Genomic DNA, 17431 nt, shown 5'->3' with positions numbered 1-17431 from the left:
AGTCACATACATTAGCCATCACAAGTTTCTTCACATACTGTCACTTAACAGAAGTCACTTAACAGGAAGTCAGGGGACTTCCTGAGACAGACTGGAAAAGTTGGCTTTGAGGATGTAAGGTTAGGCTGATTTGGAGGAAGGTCAAGGACAAGCTAGAGATAAAGAGTAATCCCTGAAAGAAAACACACAGTGAGGCTGATACAGGAGGAATCCCATCTCTTTTCTGAGGTCACTTGGGGCAATGAGGGTGGGAAAGTAGGGCACGGACTGCTCAGATTCTTGATCCCTAAGAAATGCCACTCTAGAATTGCCTGGGGTAAAGTGTTCCTAACCTAGGAGCCCAGACCCTTTGCCCTTCATCTTATGGATACACACTGCCTAGAATGAACGTGTCCAAGAATCCAGTCTGTCTCACAAAACTACACTTCTCAGGATTGGCCTGGAGGTGGCGCCCCTGCTGTTGGTCTGGAACCACTGGATCCAAGACTCAGGCGGGTCTGGCAAAGGTATGAGGATGTTACCCAGTGGAAGATGCCCAGAGGGTTAAGCTGGTCCTTTTCTTTTCTTTTTTTCTTTCTTTCCTTTTTTTTTTTTTTTTTGAGAGAGAGAAGGGGGGGTGTGTAGGAGAAGGGGGTGGAGGCAGAGAGGGAGAGAGGGAGAGAGAGAATCTCAAGCAGTCCACGGAAGCAGGGCTTGATCTCATGAACCTGAGATCATGACCTGACCCCAAATCAAGAGTCCCATACTTAACTGACTGAACATCCCAGGCTCCCCAAGGCTGGTCCCTTTCATCAGCTCCTGGAAAAAAACCAGGAATATCGCCCAAGCCTAAGAGCACTGCCATTATCTTCCAACAGCTCAAGACTTATCTTGAAATCTGTTTTTAAATCCCATCCCCTCAGATCCAGAGCGATCTGGGTTTTAAATACTACAACCTGATTTCTTTGTAAAACATTTCAAATCTAGCCTTACCACGGATCCTTCCATGACACACCTTAAAAATTCCGATCAAGGGGCGAATGGCTGGCTTAGATGAACATGTGACTCTTGATCGGGGGTCCTGAGTTCAAGTCCCACATCAGGTGTAGAGACTATTTAAATAAATATAACTTAAAGAAAAAAAATTCTTCTGATCAAAACGCACTCTGAATGTTTAAAGGGCAAAGATAGGACATCCTTAAGGAGGATTGCAGGCAGGACTGGGATGAGGGGCCAGTAGCAGCCTGGCCAGCCCCGTCCTCAGTTAGGGTGAGCCCCGGGCCCCCTAATGGAGGGGTCAGGAAGGAGGCAGAGCTACAGGCAGTCTGAGGCCCTTGTGAGATGGGGTTCAGTTTCTTCAGCTCTGGGCCCCTGTTCTGGCCAAGGGATCCAATCTGTGCAAACAGGCTGAAGCATGTCTCAAGACTGCCTTCCATTCCTCACCTCTGTGATCTGCTTCTAGCCTCTGAACAGGACAGAAAGTGGAGAATCAGCAAAGCAACGCTCGGTCCTGGGTGGCGACCGCTTTGAGACTACAGTAGCCCTGGCTGAGGGCAGAGCCTGTGAAATGAGGTCCAGCCTGGCCATGACTGCCCTCAGGGCAATGCACTGTGTGCGTGCGTGCACCTGTTCCCAGGGCAGGGCAAAGCAGAGCCTTTCCTTCCACTCTCAAGCCATGGATACACCATCCCAGCCGAGGGGTGGGGAGCTTCCCCCCCGGAAGCCTCTTATTTATTCTATGCCTTCAGCATCAGCTGGCAAATGAATCCCATGTTTCATTTACCACCTTCCCTTCCCCTAAAAAAGGTCATTCGTTTTATGATCAAGCTAACATATATTCACTTTTGAGTAAAGCAAATAAATGTTTAATAAAATTTGGAATCTCCTAAGACGTTGGCTTTACAGCTTCTTGGCTGAGAAAAGCGGCATTTGTAAGAGTGAGGAGATAAGGAAGGCTCCAATAACTAGGGGTGGGCTTTCGACGGTCAGGAAATCAAACTATTCCGCCCCCGTATCGCTCGGTGAAAATGACCTGTTAGGAGGACCCACTGGGGCTTTGCAATACCTGTACTTGCTTCACTTCCTCCAGCACTTTGCAGGGAGCAGTGAGGGCCAAAAGTGTGTGATGGAAACCCTGTTCAGAAAATAAGCTTGTAGGGCGCCTGGGTGGCTCAGTTGGTTAAGCCACTGCCTTCGGCTCAGGTCATGATCCTGGAGTCCCGGGATCGAGTCCCGCATCGGGCTCCCTGCTCGGCAGGGAGCCTGCTTCTGCCTCTGACCCTCCCCCCCTCTCATGTGCTCGCTCTCTCTCATTCTCTCTGTCTCAAATAAATAAATAAAATCTTTAAAAAAAAATAAAAAATAAGAAAAAAAAAAGAAAAGAAAAGAAGCTTGTGTGTAACTGCCGCCCTGGGAAGGAAATTTGTTTTCTGCTGCCAGGACTGCAGGGGCTGCGGATTCTTGAATAGTGTGCCTGGGGTGGGGAGGATCAGAGGAAACTCTATTACTGTCCTGACAAGCTGCAAAGAATGGCACCCAGTGTGGCTGAAGGCTGGCAGCTGGCTCCTCCAGGACAGGTGTCCCCGGGGGCTTCAGAGGACTCAATAATGAAGGAATAGAAATCACCGTGAGTAGCTGGGAGCCTAAAGACTACTTTCAGGCAAAGCCATACGATCTTGAAATGTGTCTCTTCCCAGTTTGTTTTATTCTTGCCCTTTGGGTTATTTTTTTTTTTTTCTAATCTTTTCATTCCCTTCACTCAGAATGAGGTAAGTAATTGATTTCCTTATCAAGATGCCAGGTGATACATTTTTCACGGCTTTCAGAGCGCACTGCAAATCTAAAACCATTGTCTGGCGGGCGCCGCTTTCAGCCACGATCATTTTTATCATCAAGGTAAACCTGCTGGCGTATGTTTTTTCAAATTTTATTCAGAAGCGTTGTCTTTTACTGGTCAAAGAAATGGTAACAGTCTTCACTTTGTGATTGCGTTATCCAAAAATAAAAAAGGATTTTTAACAATGATCAAAATAAAGCTGGTGAGATCATTTCTAATGGCAATGAATTGATTCCTGAAGATTTGATTAAAGACAAAACTAGGTCAGTTTGAGCAGAGTCCAAATGAGACAGAAAGAAAGCCCATGGGGGTGGGGAGAAAGGGAGGCGTGGAATCACAGACACAGTAAAAGAAAAAAATTGGAAAGTATGAAAAACACAAAGAAAAATCCGCAAATCGCCTTGCATATTTTTCTCTGTCTCTCTGTCTCTGTCTGTCTGTCTGTCTCTAAATGTTAGAAAAGGGACTAGAAACCTTACTAATAGATAATAATAGTATCAGGGTGCATGGCTGTCTTAGCAAAGTATGTGACTCTTGATCTCCGAGTGGTAAGTTCAAGCCCCAAGTTGGGGGTAGAGTTTACTTAAAACAAAACAGAACAAAACAAAACAAAACAAACAAAAAAGCCAACAACTATCAACTATCAGCTGAGGGTAACTTTATTGCTGAAAGGGTGAGAAGAATTGATTAAAGAAGGCTTAAGTTATGGTGACTGGCTGGCTCAGTCAGCAGAGCATGCAACCCTTGATCTCAGCTGTAAGTTTGAGCCCTACTCTGGGTGTAGGGCTCACTCAAAAAAATAGTAAAAAAAAAAGTTAAGGTATATTTATAATTTTTTCTCCATTCCTTATACCACTTATGTATTTCTTTTTTTTATTGATATAATTCACGTGCCATAAAATTTCCCCTTTTAAATAAATGTACAATTTAGTGGGTTTTAGTGTAGTCACAAGGTTTTGCAACCATCACCACTACCTGGTTCCAGAACATTTTCAGCACCCCCAAAAAAGAAGCCTCGTGACCACTGGCAGTCACTCCCCAGTCTCCCCTCTCTCCTTTCCCGGCAACCACTAATCTACTTTCTGTTTCTATGAATTTGCCTATTGTGGACATTTCTTATAAATTCAATCATGTCTTATGTGGCTTTTGGTGATTGGCTTCTTTCACTAAGTTTTTTAATTGTGGAAAAATATACATAACAAAATATCCGTATACCATTTTAGCAATTTTATTTATTTTTAAAGATTTATTTATTTATTTTAGAGAGAGAGAGCATGGCGGGGAGGGGAAGGGAGAGGGAGAGAGAGAGAGAATCTCAAGCAGACTCCCCACTGAGCGCAGAGCCTGACTTGTGGCTCGATCTCACGGCCCTGAGATCATGATCCGAGCCAAAATCAAGAGTTGGATGCCTAACCAACTAAGCTACCCAGGCACCCCCCATTTTAGGCATTTTAAAGTGTCCAGTTCAGGAGCAGCTGGCTGGCTCAGTTGGTGGAGCATGTGACTCTTGATCTCGGGGTTGTAAGTTCGAGCCCCACGTTGGGTGTAGAGATTACTCAAAAATAATAAAATACAATATATAGTTCAGTGACAATCAGTACATTCACATTCTTGTACAACCATTGCCACCATCCGTCTCCAGAACTTTTTCATTTCTACAAATGAAACTCCGTGCCCATTTAAATACTAGCTCCCCATTATGCCCTCCCCCAGCCCCCGGCAACCACCCCTCTACTTCCTGTCTCAATGAATTTCACTCCTCTAGGGACCTCATGTAAGCAGAATCATACAATATTTGTCCTTTTGTGTCTGCTCATTTCACTTGGCATGATGTCTTCAAAGTCCATCCATGCTGCGGCCTGTCATAATTTCCTTCTTTTTAAAGACAGAATAATATTGCATTGTATGGATATACTACATTTAGGCTATCCATTCATCAGTTGATGGACATTGGGTTGTTTTCACTTTCTGGCGATTGTAATGCTACCGTGAACATCTGTGTACAAGTTTTTGCATGAACATAAATTTTCAATTCTCTTGGCTGTGTACCTAGGAGAAGAATTGCTGCATCATATGGTAAGTCATGTTGAACCTTTTAAGAAATTTCCAAAGTGTTTCCAATAGTGCTGTACCATTTTATACAAAAATACATAAGGGTTCTTCCAATTTCTGTATATTTACCAACACTTGTTATCCCCTCCTTTTTTCATTTCTTTTTTTTTTTTAAGATTTTATTTATTTGAGAGAAAGAGGGAACGCACACAAGCAGGGGGAGGGGCAGAGGGAGAGGGAAAAGCAGACTCCCCACTGAGCAGGGGCTTGATCCCAGGACCCTGAGATCATGACCTGAGTGGAAGGCAGATGCTTAGCCATCTGAGCCACCCAGGTGCCCCTCCCCCTTCTTTTTTCTTAAATTACAGCTATCCTAGTGGATGTGAAATTGCCTCTCATTGTGGTTTAATTTGAATTTTATAATGTTTTAATTTTTTTTAAGTAAGCTCTATGCCTAATGTGGGGCTTGAACTCACATCCCCAAGATCAAGAGTTGCATGCTCTACCAGCCAGGCACCCCTATAATATTTTAGTTTTTGAAATCAAGAAAGTATACTAATTCTTTTCTTGTATAATTAGTAAAATAATTATTTTCCACAAGAAGTGCATTGCTAATACACACTGGGATGTAAAGAACAAAACACATCTAAGTTTCTGTCGCTGCAAATGGATCGTTCACCCAGCTAACAGAGTTAAAGGGGAAGTCAGAGATGGGCTCCCGGCTGACATGAAGTGAAGGTGTGCTTCCTGGGGAGGTGTTGGGGTGGTAGAGCTTTAATCTCCAGGTACTTCAAAGACAATAATCAAAAGACAAACTTTTTGAGAATTTCCCATGTTACCAGGCTCTGTGTTAAATGCTTTCTGTGTGTTTTTCATTTAAGCCTTAGGACTATCCTAAGTCCTATTCTTACTTCTGTTTTGCAGCTGAGAAAATTAAGGCTCAGAGAGGTAACAAATGATGCGGGTGATGCTCCTGTGTGATAGTCCCAGGGCTGAAGGCTGAGTATTCTCTTTATTTTAAATTTTTTTAAAGAGTTTATTTATCATTTATTTATTTTTTGAGATTTATTTATTATTTTATTTAAGATTTTATTTATTTAGAGAGAAAGAGAGAGAGAGAGCACGAGAAGGGGGAGGTGCAGAGGGAGAAACAGACTCCCCACTAAGTGTGGAGCCCAACATGGGGCTCAATCCCAGGACCCTGAGATCACAGCCTGAGCCAAAGTCAGACGCCTAGCTGACTAAAGCACCCAGGTGCCCTTTAACCATTTTGTTTGTTTTTTGAGATTTATTTATTTATTTGAGAGAGAGAGAGTGAGAGAGAGCAAGTGGGGGGAGGCACAGGGGGAGAAAGAGAGATGCAGAATCCCCGCTGAGCACAGAGCCTGAGGTGGGGCTTGATCTCAAGACCCTGAGATCATGACCTGAGCCAGAATCAAGAGTTGGATACTTTTTTTTTTTTCTTAAGAGTTGGATGCTTGGGCGCCTGGGTGGCTCAGTTGGTTAAGCGACTGCCTTTGGCTCAGGTCATGATCCTGGAGTCCCGGGATCGAGTCCCGCATCGGGCTCCCTGCTCGGCAGGGAGCCTGCTTCTCCCTCTGACCCTCCCCCCTCTCATGCTCTCTCTCTCTATCTCATTCTCTCAAATAAATAAATAAAATCTTTAAAAAAAAAAAAAAAAAAAAAAAGAGTTGGATGCTTAACCAGCTGAGCCACCTAGGCACTGAGGCCTGAGTATTAACATTGGGCTATTCTGTGTTACTTTCCACATACTTCTCAGTGTTCTCCTATTAATGAAATAATAAATAATAATAAAATCATGACAGTGTCATTATCATTAACCTTTATTAAGTGTGGGCTGAGTTTCAGGCACTGTACTGGGCTCCTTCTGTGCATTCTTTTATTTAATACTCATAACAGCCCAATGAGGTGGGGACTATAATCATTCCCATTTCACATCTGATGAAACAGAGGTCAAGAAACCTGCCCAGCACCACAGAGTTGCCCCAATATACTTAGTCTTCTTATTGTTTCCCAAATATGCTGGGTCCACTATGTCCAGAATGTTCTTCCCCAGATTTTCACATAGATGGTTTCTATAATGTTCAGATTTGAGCTAGAATGTCATCTCTTCACAGAAGCCTTCCCTCCTCACCCTATCCAAAGTAGCACTGTATGTACTACGTGCATATAGTAGGTGCTTAATAGATATTTACTGAATATGTGCAGGCGCCCCAAGGACATTCCCAGCCCCCTATGTTTGTTTCTTCCATTCCCACAGGCCAGGATAGCTTGTCTGCCTGGCTCAAGTCCTCCCCCCCGATGATACAACCTTCTCTGAGCACGTACAAGACTATCAGCCTTCACACAACAAGCTGTTCCAGTCCCTTCAGTCCTGAAATAGTCCTTCCCTTCACTTTCAAGCAACCAATTGATGTCTCTTTTTGCACATTCAACAACGAGTCTCCCTTGAGTCTCTCCTCCATCATGCTAGACATACTGGAAGGGGATGAATGAGATGCAGTTCTACCCTCAAGGGGCTTTCTCAAGTTGCAGGCTGAACAGATGTGTGAACAAGCAAATACAACACAGTGGGAAAAGTGCAAAAAAGAGACACACATGATCACTTGCACAACACATAATCAAAAATAAGGAGATGCAGGGCGCCTGGGTGGCTCAGTCAGTTAAACATCTGACTCTTGATTTTGGCTCAGGTGATGATCGCAGGGTCAGGAGATCCGGCCCTGCATCAGTCTCCGTGCTGAGCATGGAGCCTGCTTAAGATTCTCTCACTTCCTCTCCCTCTGTCCCCTTCCCCCACCCTCCCACTCATGCTCTCTGTTTCAAAAAAATAAAATAAAATGAAGAGACGTATATGTAAGGCTCGAGGGAGGCTCAGTAGAGTAAATGTAGGCAAGAGACGCTGTGGCTCTGAACAAATAAAAATTTTTAAAATATGTATGCTGCTGCCGGTTTCAAATCCTGGCTCCATGCACTAGCTATGTGACCTTGGCAAATTATGTAACCCCTGGGATCTCGTTTCTACCTAGGGAAAGTAATACCTAGTCCAGAGCATCGCTGTGAGGATTAAATGAGATAACATTTCATAATGTATACACTTAATCAATGATATGTTTAAATTATTGTCGATAAAAATTCTAATTTGTTTTTTTAGTAACTCTACCCCCAATGTGAGGCTCAAACTCATGACCCCGAGATCAAGAGTTGCATGCTCTGCCAACTGAGCCAGCTAGATGCCTCCATAAACATTTTAAATACAGGGAAAAAAAGCTTTTAGCATGGGGGCACCTAGGTGGCTCAGTCGGTTAAGAGTCTGCCTTTGGCTCAGGTCCTCCCAGAGTCCTGGGATCGACCCCGCATTGGGCTCCCTGCCCAGTGGGGATTTTACTTCTCTCTGCCCCTCTGCCCCTCCGCCTCTGCCCCTCTCCCCGCTCAGTCTCTCACTATCTCTCTCTCTCTCAAATAGATAAATAAAATCTTTAAAAAAAAAAAAAGCTTTTAGTACAAAGTTGTTTGTGAAGTGCTGTTTATAATAGGAAAAATTTTGAAGCAAGCAAAATCCTTTTGATGGAACATTCTGCAACCATTAAATTGTGAGAATGTATTGTAGAGTCATAGATACAATTCACTGGACAAAATGGTATATATGGTGTCATCTTGGCTATGTAAATACATCCCCAAAGTCCCTGGGCCTCTCCAGCCTGTGGGTTTAAATGAGGCTACATTCACCTTGTACTCAAATTTCTCCGCCTCAGTGCCCCCACCTGCTCCTGCAGACCTCTGCAAAGGCCCTAGGGGCCCTAGGGAGTAGCTAGAATGTATTTGCTCCCCGTCCGACCACCCCAGTATTCAAAATGTAGGTACTTGATAAGCATAGCTACTCTTTTTCCAGGCCTCTGCCCTTGCCAACCTCACAAAGGGCACCTCCCCATAGGGTGACCAACCACCCGGTTTGCCTGGACCTGAGACGTTTCCTGGGATGCCAGCCTTTTAGTGCCCAAACTGGGAAAGTCCTTAGCAAGCTGGGATAAATTGGCCACCCTCTCTCACTGCAGGGGACTTCGAAAGTAGCAAAGTCTTTAGGTCTGCAAATGGGGTTTGTTTTCTCAGCTGGAGTCAGGCTGTGTTCCTCCCAAAATAAAGACTGAGGGATTGAACAGAGGATGGGGTGAGCAGAATATTCAGGCTTGGATTCGGGGGACTCCCTGGTGCCAGGGAAGTGAGACAACTAATCAAAACATTGCTTGAGAAACAAGTGATCAGAGCGCAGGTCTGGACAAGAGACGCTGGTCTGGGGAACATGAACTCATGGTGGTAACTGAAGTCATGGGAGTGACTAGAGGATCCAGGAGATTTTTAAGTAGGACAAAAGCTTGAAAATCATGACATCTGAGCCAATAGGTAGAGGGACACAAGTTCATGAAAGAAATGAGGGGAGTGGCTAAAGAGATAGGAAGAAAAGCAGGGTTTGAGGTTTGCAGCTTTGGGGCACAGTTCCCACCATCAGTCCTTGGTTTCCATTTGCCTGTGTCTTACCCCAGATCCAGGATTTGTACTGTCTGATCATTTTCTAGACTTCCCTTCCTTTTCTTCCAGTTCCTGAAATGTAAGTGATGCCCCAAGTTTTGTATGAGGTCCTCTTTTCTCTCTGCACTCTCTTCCATGACAAGTTTTCTTTTTTTCTTTTTAAGGTTTATTTGTTTATTTTATTTTATTTTATTTTTTTTAAAGATTTTATTTGTTTATTCATGAGAGACAGAGAGAGAGAGAGGCAGAGGGAGAAGCAGGCTCCCAAGGAGCAGGGAGCCCGATGCAGGACTCGATCCCAGGACTCCGGGATCATGACCTGAGCCGAAGGCAGACGCTTAACCGTCTGAGCCACCCAGGCGCCCTATTTGTTTATTTTAGAGAGAAAGAGAGCACAAGTGAGCTGGGGGAGGGGCAGAGGGAGAGTGAGAATCCCAAAGCAAACTGCATGCTGAGTGTGGAGCCTGACTCGGGGCTGGATCCCAGGACCCTGAGATAATAACCTGAGCCAAAGCCAAGAGCCGGCCGCTTAACCGACTGCGCCACCCAGGTGCCCCTCTTCCATGACAGTTTAATTTAGCCACATGGCCGCCACTTTCATCTCAAAGAGGCTGGTTCTCAAATTATTCCTCTAGCATCAATTTCTCCAGAGCTTCAGTCGACATTTCAAACTGTCTCCTGGACATTTTTGCTTCGTTTCCCCCCCAACAAGCCAAATTTAGCCTAGCCTAAGATGAAACATGGCAGGATCATAATCATAGACTTTAGCATTGGAAGGAACCATTGGGATGCCCTAATCCAGACCTGCCAAACCAGGGAGCTATGGCACACACTAGTGCATAGCGAATGAGATCTGGGCAGGGGCAGATGGTCATCCTCCCAGCCCTCAGAGTGCCTGGGGCCTCTGGACCTTTTACCTCTGTCCACTACGGCCTCATCCTCTGATGGCCCTAAGAGAGTGAGGTCTGATAGTGAGCGGAAGGCCATCATTGGTACTCAGATGCAGGGCACGTCACTGCCTGTGTAGAGATGCTGGTGGGGTTTGTGTTCCAGGTGCCTAAGGATCATGAGAAGCAATCCAGTGGAGAGGGAGGTATGAGTGAGCACGTGTGTGTTTGGACAGGGGTGGGGGTTCTGGTGCAGGCCGCTCAGAAACTCTGTCTTTGCATACTTTTATATCGGAAAATTTTGTCTGTAATTGGTGTGCCACAAATCATGTCCAAGCTTTGAGGTGACCATTCTAATAATGCCTGTGTGTTCTGCAAATTAGAGCCTCATTATTATTTTCAATTACTAGCTATGAAAATGTTTGACTGGATCTAAAATCCACAAGAAATTTTATAAGCACATTTGTCAATGAAAGAAAAGGAAGAGCTTTAAATATAACTTAAATATAATTTCAACTGTTGTAAATGTTCCAGTGGTTATAAAAGTCCTTTCAATTTTTTTTTTTTTAAATCACTTAGTGCTGCAAATAGTTTCTTGTCATTTAAAGGGATCACTGCTAAAGAGTCTGGATCAGGAATTGCATGAGCTATTTAAAACACAAAGCTGAGAATATAAAGTTAGGTACCGGGATTCAGGTTCAAGTTTCTCATTTAATAAAAAAGAGCTGGGGCACCTGGGTGGCTCAATTGGTTAAGTGGCTGCCTTCGGCTCAGGTCATGATCCCAGGGTCCTGGGATGGAGCCCTGCATCGGACTCCCTGCTCTGTGGGGAGCCTGCTTCTCCCTCTCCCCCGACTTGTGCTCTATCTCTTGGTATCTCTCTCTCAATAAATAAATAAAAACTTCTTCTTTTTTTTTTTTAAAGATTATTTATTTATTTATTTATTAGAGAGCGAGCGAGAGAGAAACAGCATGAGAGAGGAGAGGGTCAGAGGGAGAAGCAGGCTTCCTGCTGAGCAGGGAGCCCGATGCGGGTCTCGATCCCGGGACCCTGGGATCATGACCTGAGCCGAAGGCAGTCGCTTAACCGACTGAGCCACCCAGGCGCCCTTCTTTTCTTTTTCTTTCTTTCTTTTTTAATTATGGTAATTTTTTTTCCTTCAATCTTAGAGTCAGTAAAGTATTTTTTTTTTTTTTAGAGAGAGAGAGAGTGTGTACATGCACGCGAGTGGTGAGGGGAGGGGCAGAGGGAGAGAGAGAATCCTAAGCAGATTCCACACCCAGCAAGGAGCCTGACATGGCTGGATCTCTCACGACTTTGAGATCATGACCCGAGCCAAAATCAAGAGTCGGACACTTAACTGACTGAGCCACCCACGCGCCCCTATCCTCTAGTTTCCATTAGATGCTATAATTTTAAAAGTGTTGGAAAGTGCAGATCTAACCCAGCCCCCTTCATTTATTTGTAAGGAACCTGGGGCTCAATCAGGGTTGAGTGAGCTAAGGTCACAGAACTAATCACTTTCTTCTTAAACCAGCTCCTGGGCTGACTTTCTGAGTCGTCACTGCGGGTCTGTGATCCATCACTCTCGAGTCACTCAAGTCCAAGTCCACTCACGTTGACTTCTTTCTCTGTGTGTCATATCTCACTCAATCTCTGTCCCTTCCCAGGAACCCTCCCCATGACAGGAGTGAAACCCAGGTTCTCCCACCCTGGCTTCCCCAGCAGCTGGACTCTGCATTCAGGCACGGACACCTCAGCCTTGGAACTGGAAGCTAGCCGGGCTATGGAGCAGTGCCCAGCGCCTAGGGTTGGTGTGTTACCAGGACAGGCTGGGCCCCATGCCAGGCAGTGACAGCCTTGCTGTCTTCCCCGGTTTAGGAGCCTGATTTTGTAGCGCTTTCTGGCTGCGGAATCAGAGGCTGGTTTTTCGGCACTCCCAAAGATTCCAGGAGCTTAAAGCAGGCAGTGTTGGTTTCTGTTGCTTACAACCAAGAACCCAACTGATTAAGAAATTGGAACCAGGCTGGCTGCAGGCTATAGACTCTCAGGGAAATGGGGTGAAGGTGGTCTGTGACTGTATAGTCTTTTGAGGTGGATGGTAGAGAAAATGCACGGAATATTGAGGTTTGAGATTTAAAATCCCCACAGCAACCAGTGGCAAAATAATTCAATCAGTTATGTGTCACCTACAATTAAAGGCAAGTCTTTAGAAGAGTGAATGGCTGTAGCCATAGAATATATAATGGGTGTGAGAAATTTGATTGTGGGGTGTGGTGCTTTCTTCCAACAGTGCCGGATACTTGGCAGCTCTCTTAAATTTACAAGACTACATATATGCAAATATATACCACATTTGTATATATGCTGCTTTACTGCGTTTTCCAAATGACCCGAAAGCTTGCTAACATTGAGCAACAGCACGGAGCTGGAGAAGGTTCTTTAGCTGCTAAGTGGTCCTCGTGACCCAGGGGGTCTGCTGGGGCTCTCTGCACTGCCACATGCTGGGATGCTGTGCAGAGCCTGTGGCAAGTCCCCAAAAGAGCATCCCTATGTTGTGCTTATGGTTTGGGAGCAAAGCTTTGCTCTCTTTGGCTGACAACTATTCTCCTTTTTAGAAACTGTTCTGAAATTTCTCCTGGGCCCTGGCAAGATTGGCAGTCTGGCCATGGAGTATCAGTGACTACGTGACCTATGTGGCTTATCGTAACTGAATATCTGTCTCACTTGGCCATAAAGTGCCCAGTCGTGCCCTGTTCCTCAAGAGGACATGGAATATACAAGAGCAGGCCTGAGTGTTTCTTGGAGAAGACACAACCATGCAACTCCCAGTATGTTTCCTCACATTTCACTACCATCCTTCCCTCCATTCACAGCCACAGCCTTATGGAAAGCTCCCATGACCAGGTGACTAAGGAGGACATTTGAGCTTGTTTTACAAATGGTATCAGCTGGGAGTGGCTGTTACAGTTGCACTTGCAAATGGTCTTGAAAGGACAATGGCAAAAGGAAATCTCCCAGTGGGCAGAGTTTTGAGTTGTATTCTTATGGTTCTCTTTGCCCCGAGAAAGACTCTATTACCAGTTCATGGGCCAAGTGGTCAGGGACTTAGATTGGAGCCAAGGTTTGGGAGAGAGGACATCGATGAACCTCTCAGAGCAGACCAAGAAAATAAGACTATTTGTGTCCTATACGAATACTTATCAAAATGCCCCCTCTGCAAAAGAAGCTTTAAGTTACAGGACAAGAAGCCCTACCTTGTGGATGTAGGTCAAGCTCCTTCCTTAGTCAAGCCAGTGCCTGTTTAAATTGGGATCATAAGCTCAGCATGAGCTTCTCCAAGGAGAGGCTGAGCTGGCTATTGCTATTGCTGGGTGCCCATTTTTGAAGGAATCATTATAATGGATTCTTTCTACCATGGTGGGTGCAGTGAGTCAATCTCTTTGGGAAGAGGTTTATAGTGAATTTGGATTTGCTTTTTTTTTTTTAAAGATTTTATTCATTCATCTGAGAGAGAGGGAGAGAGAGAGAGAGAAAGCACAAGCAGGGCCAGAGGCAGAGGGAGAGGGAGAAGCACACTCCCCGCTGAGCTGGGAGCTCGATGTAGGATTCGATCCCAGGACCTGGAGATCATGACCTGAGCCGAAGGCAGATGCCCAACCATCTGAGCCACCCAGATGCCCGAGTTTGTATTTGCTTTTTCCATCAGTGATGCAGTGATGCTTTTACCATCACCATCCTCCTACATGGGTTTAATGAAGACCTTATTCACCATCAGAGTATCTTTTTTTTTTTTAAGATTTATTTATTTGAGACAGAAAGAGAGGATGAGCGGGGGGAGGGGCAGAGGCAGAGGGAGACGCAGACTCCACGCTGAGTGCAGAGCCTGACATGGGGCTCAATCTCAGGACCCGAAGATCATGACCTGAGCCCAAGTCACACACTTAGCCGACTGAGCCACCCAGGCGTCCCTTGCCATCACAGTATCTTATACATACATCATGGCACCTGTCTTCATCAGTTTGGGCTGTTAGAACAAATTACTATAGCCTGGGTGGCTTTTAAATAACAGAAATTTATTTCTCATAGTTCTGGAATCTGGAAGTCTGACATCAGGGTGCCAGCATGTTAGGTTCTGGTGAGAGACCTCTTCTGGGTTGGAGGCTTTTGGCTTCTCTTTATATCCTCACATGGTGGGGAGCAGAAAGGGGAAGCAAGCTCTCTCATTACTTTATAAGGGCACTAATCCTATTCCTGAGAGCTTCACCCTCATGACCTGATCTAATCCTAATTACCTCCCAAGGCTCCATCTCCTGATATCACATTGGGAGGCAGGGTTTCAAACATATCAAGTTTGTGGGTATGCAAACATTGGATGCATAACAGCATCCGACTAAGGAGCTAACTTTACAGTGAAAGGAGTAAAGAAACTGGCTGTCCTTCCTATCAGATTCACTAGCCCTATTGTGGACCCCAGCAACTGGAAGCAGCTGGCTTTATAGTGGAATGATCCGTGGAAGACAGCTACTGAACCAGCTGGAAGACAACACCTTGAGAGCTTGGATTCCATTTATACTCAGACCCAGCAATTCTGGAGGTGTCTGTATTTTTCTCTTGAATTCCTTTTCTGTTTAAATGAGCCAGAGTCAGTTTCTGTTGCTTGCAACTAAAAACTCCTAGTAATACAAAAATCTCTCTCTTGGCTGCCTGGCTCCTCAGCTGGTAGAGCATGGGACTCTTCATCTCAAGGTTGTGAGTTCAAGCCCCACATTGGACATAGAGCTTACCTACAAACACCTCTCTTTGTGCCATCCATTTTTTTTTTTTTAATAAAATGTCTTCCTCCACTACTAGCTTCCAAACTCTAGAGGCTGTCACCAGTATCTTTGTATTCCCTATGGTATATAGAACTCTATGCTTTTATTTTTTTAAAGAGTTTATTTATTTGAGGGAGACAGAGACAGTGGCAGAGAGCATGAGTGGGGAGGAGAGGGAGAAGCAGGCTCCCCGCTGAGCAGAGAGCCCAATACAGGACTCGATCCCAGCACCCTGGGATCATGACCTGAGCTGAGGGCAGACGCTTAACCGACTGAGCCACCCAGGCGCCTTGTGCTTTTATTTCTAAAATTTTTTTTAAAAAGGATTTTACTTTTTTCTGTAAAAATTTTATTTTTAAGTAATCTCTATACCCAACATGGGGCTTGAACTCACAACCCAGAGATCAGGAGTTGCTTGCTCCAACTGAGCCAACCAGGTGCCCCAGAATACTGTGCTATACATAGTGCAGGATACAGGTTGCAAACTTGTAGATTCTGGGATCTACCTGAACTGCATTTATTTGGACCAATCTGAAGTTTTGTTTGTTTTTTTAAATCGATGCGGTTGCCATATAAAAACCAAGAGATTTCATGTGCAATGCACATTTCCACCTTCTCTTGAAGAATTTGAAGATCTGGCTATTTTACACCCATATTCCCACGGCTGCCCTCCCTAAGCAAAACACAGGCCCTTCCACTTGTCAGCCTTGGCCTTGCCCACTTTATTTACTTTCCTCACTTGCATGGTCCTTGAAGGCATGTAAATTTGCCACTTTTTTTTTTTAAATGTTTTATTTATTTATTCATGAGAGTCAGAGAGAGAGAGAGAGAGGCAGAGGCAGAGGGAGAAGCAGGCTCCCCGCCTAGCAGGGAGCCCGATGCGGGACTCCATCCCAGGACCCCGGGATCATGACCTGAGCCGAAGGCAGACGCTTAACCATCTGAGCCACCCACGCGCCTCTAAATTTGCCACTCTTGATGCAATCGGATTATACTGAGTTTACTTGGCAATCAATGCTTGTATTTTCATTTTCATTTCACTTGTGTTCTATCCTTCTTAGATTGTAATAAGCCACTTGGTGGACAGAATCCTGCTTACTGTCTTTCTTTAAATCAATTTTTGGTTGTCACATATTCGATAAATATTAATATGTTTATAAAACCTTTCTCAAATGTCGAGCTGACCTTGACCCCTGTGAGTTGAATACCTCATTTGGTCTGGCGGTGCCTGACATTTCACCATCACGATTCGTCGTTCCCTGGGCTGAACTGAGACCTGGTGACTTGTCAGGTAAAGAAGTAAAATTATTTCCTCATAAGATAACACAAACATACAACATTCCGAAGTAGGTTTTAGGAAGTCAACCTTTCTACTGCTTATGAGAAACTGGGAAAGTTCTTGCTGAGGTGGTCGAGAGTTAGTAGCTGGGACACTGGGAAAGGCGGAGGAGGACTGGAATGTAGGTGCGTTCTGGAGTTTATCTGAGGCTTTTCGGATGGGGATTTTATCCAATGAGTCTCAGAGTGACTTTCCCTTGGGGTCTGGCAGCCCAGGGTGTGGTTCCTGGCACAGCCCCTTAACAGTTGTCATAGGGATCAATTTTAGGACTCTCTAGAACCAAGCCTTCGGAGTTTCACATTTCTGGGAGCTCGTCTCCCCGGCCCCAGTTAATTTCCGTCCCGCGCTGGTGCAGGCGGTCCCCCGCTCCGCGACATCCTCCGGCTCTTTCAGCATCAGTTTCCCCCAAGGGGGCGGGGCGGGGGGAGACGAGTATGGAGCCGCTCCTGCCCTCCTCTCCGCGCTGGGGAAGAGGAGACGCGGGAGGGAGGACCTGCCGAGTCCGGGCTTCAGCAGGGGCTCCGCGGAAGCAACTGGCTCCTCAGGCCTGTGGCCCGCAGCCCTCCGCGAGCTGAGCGCCCCTCTCCCCCGCGCCGCCTGCGTCCGCGGTGGAGCCGCGCTGCGCGGAGGCGCCCCGGGCTCCCCGCCCCCGACCCGGCGCTCCCGCGCTCCCCCTAGCGGCCGCCGCGCGGCCTCGCTCCGTCCCAGGCTCGTCGGCGGCGCAGCTCACGTGACCGCGCTCCGGGCCTGCGGCCGCTGTCGGTTCCCCCAGTCACCGAGCGAGAGGGAAGAAACAAGATGGCGGCTGAAGGCGATCCGGAGTGGGGCCCCAGCAATTCGGATTGAGCCTTCTCCCTCCACCCGCTTCCGCCGGCCGGGCCCCTCCCGCCCGGCCCCGCGGGCCTCCCCACCCGGCCCCGGCGCCCCCCACCGCCACCCCTCCGCCCGCCCCTCCCCCCTCCGCTTTCCCTT

Source organism: Neomonachus schauinslandi, chromosome 15, assembly GCF_002201575.2.
Source record: "Neomonachus schauinslandi chromosome 15, ASM220157v2, whole genome shotgun sequence".
Classification (NCBI taxonomy): domain Eukaryota; kingdom Metazoa; phylum Chordata; class Mammalia; order Carnivora; family Phocidae; genus Neomonachus; species Neomonachus schauinslandi.
The sequence above is the reverse complement of the archived record's forward strand: the minus strand, read 5'-3'. Positions refer to the sequence as shown.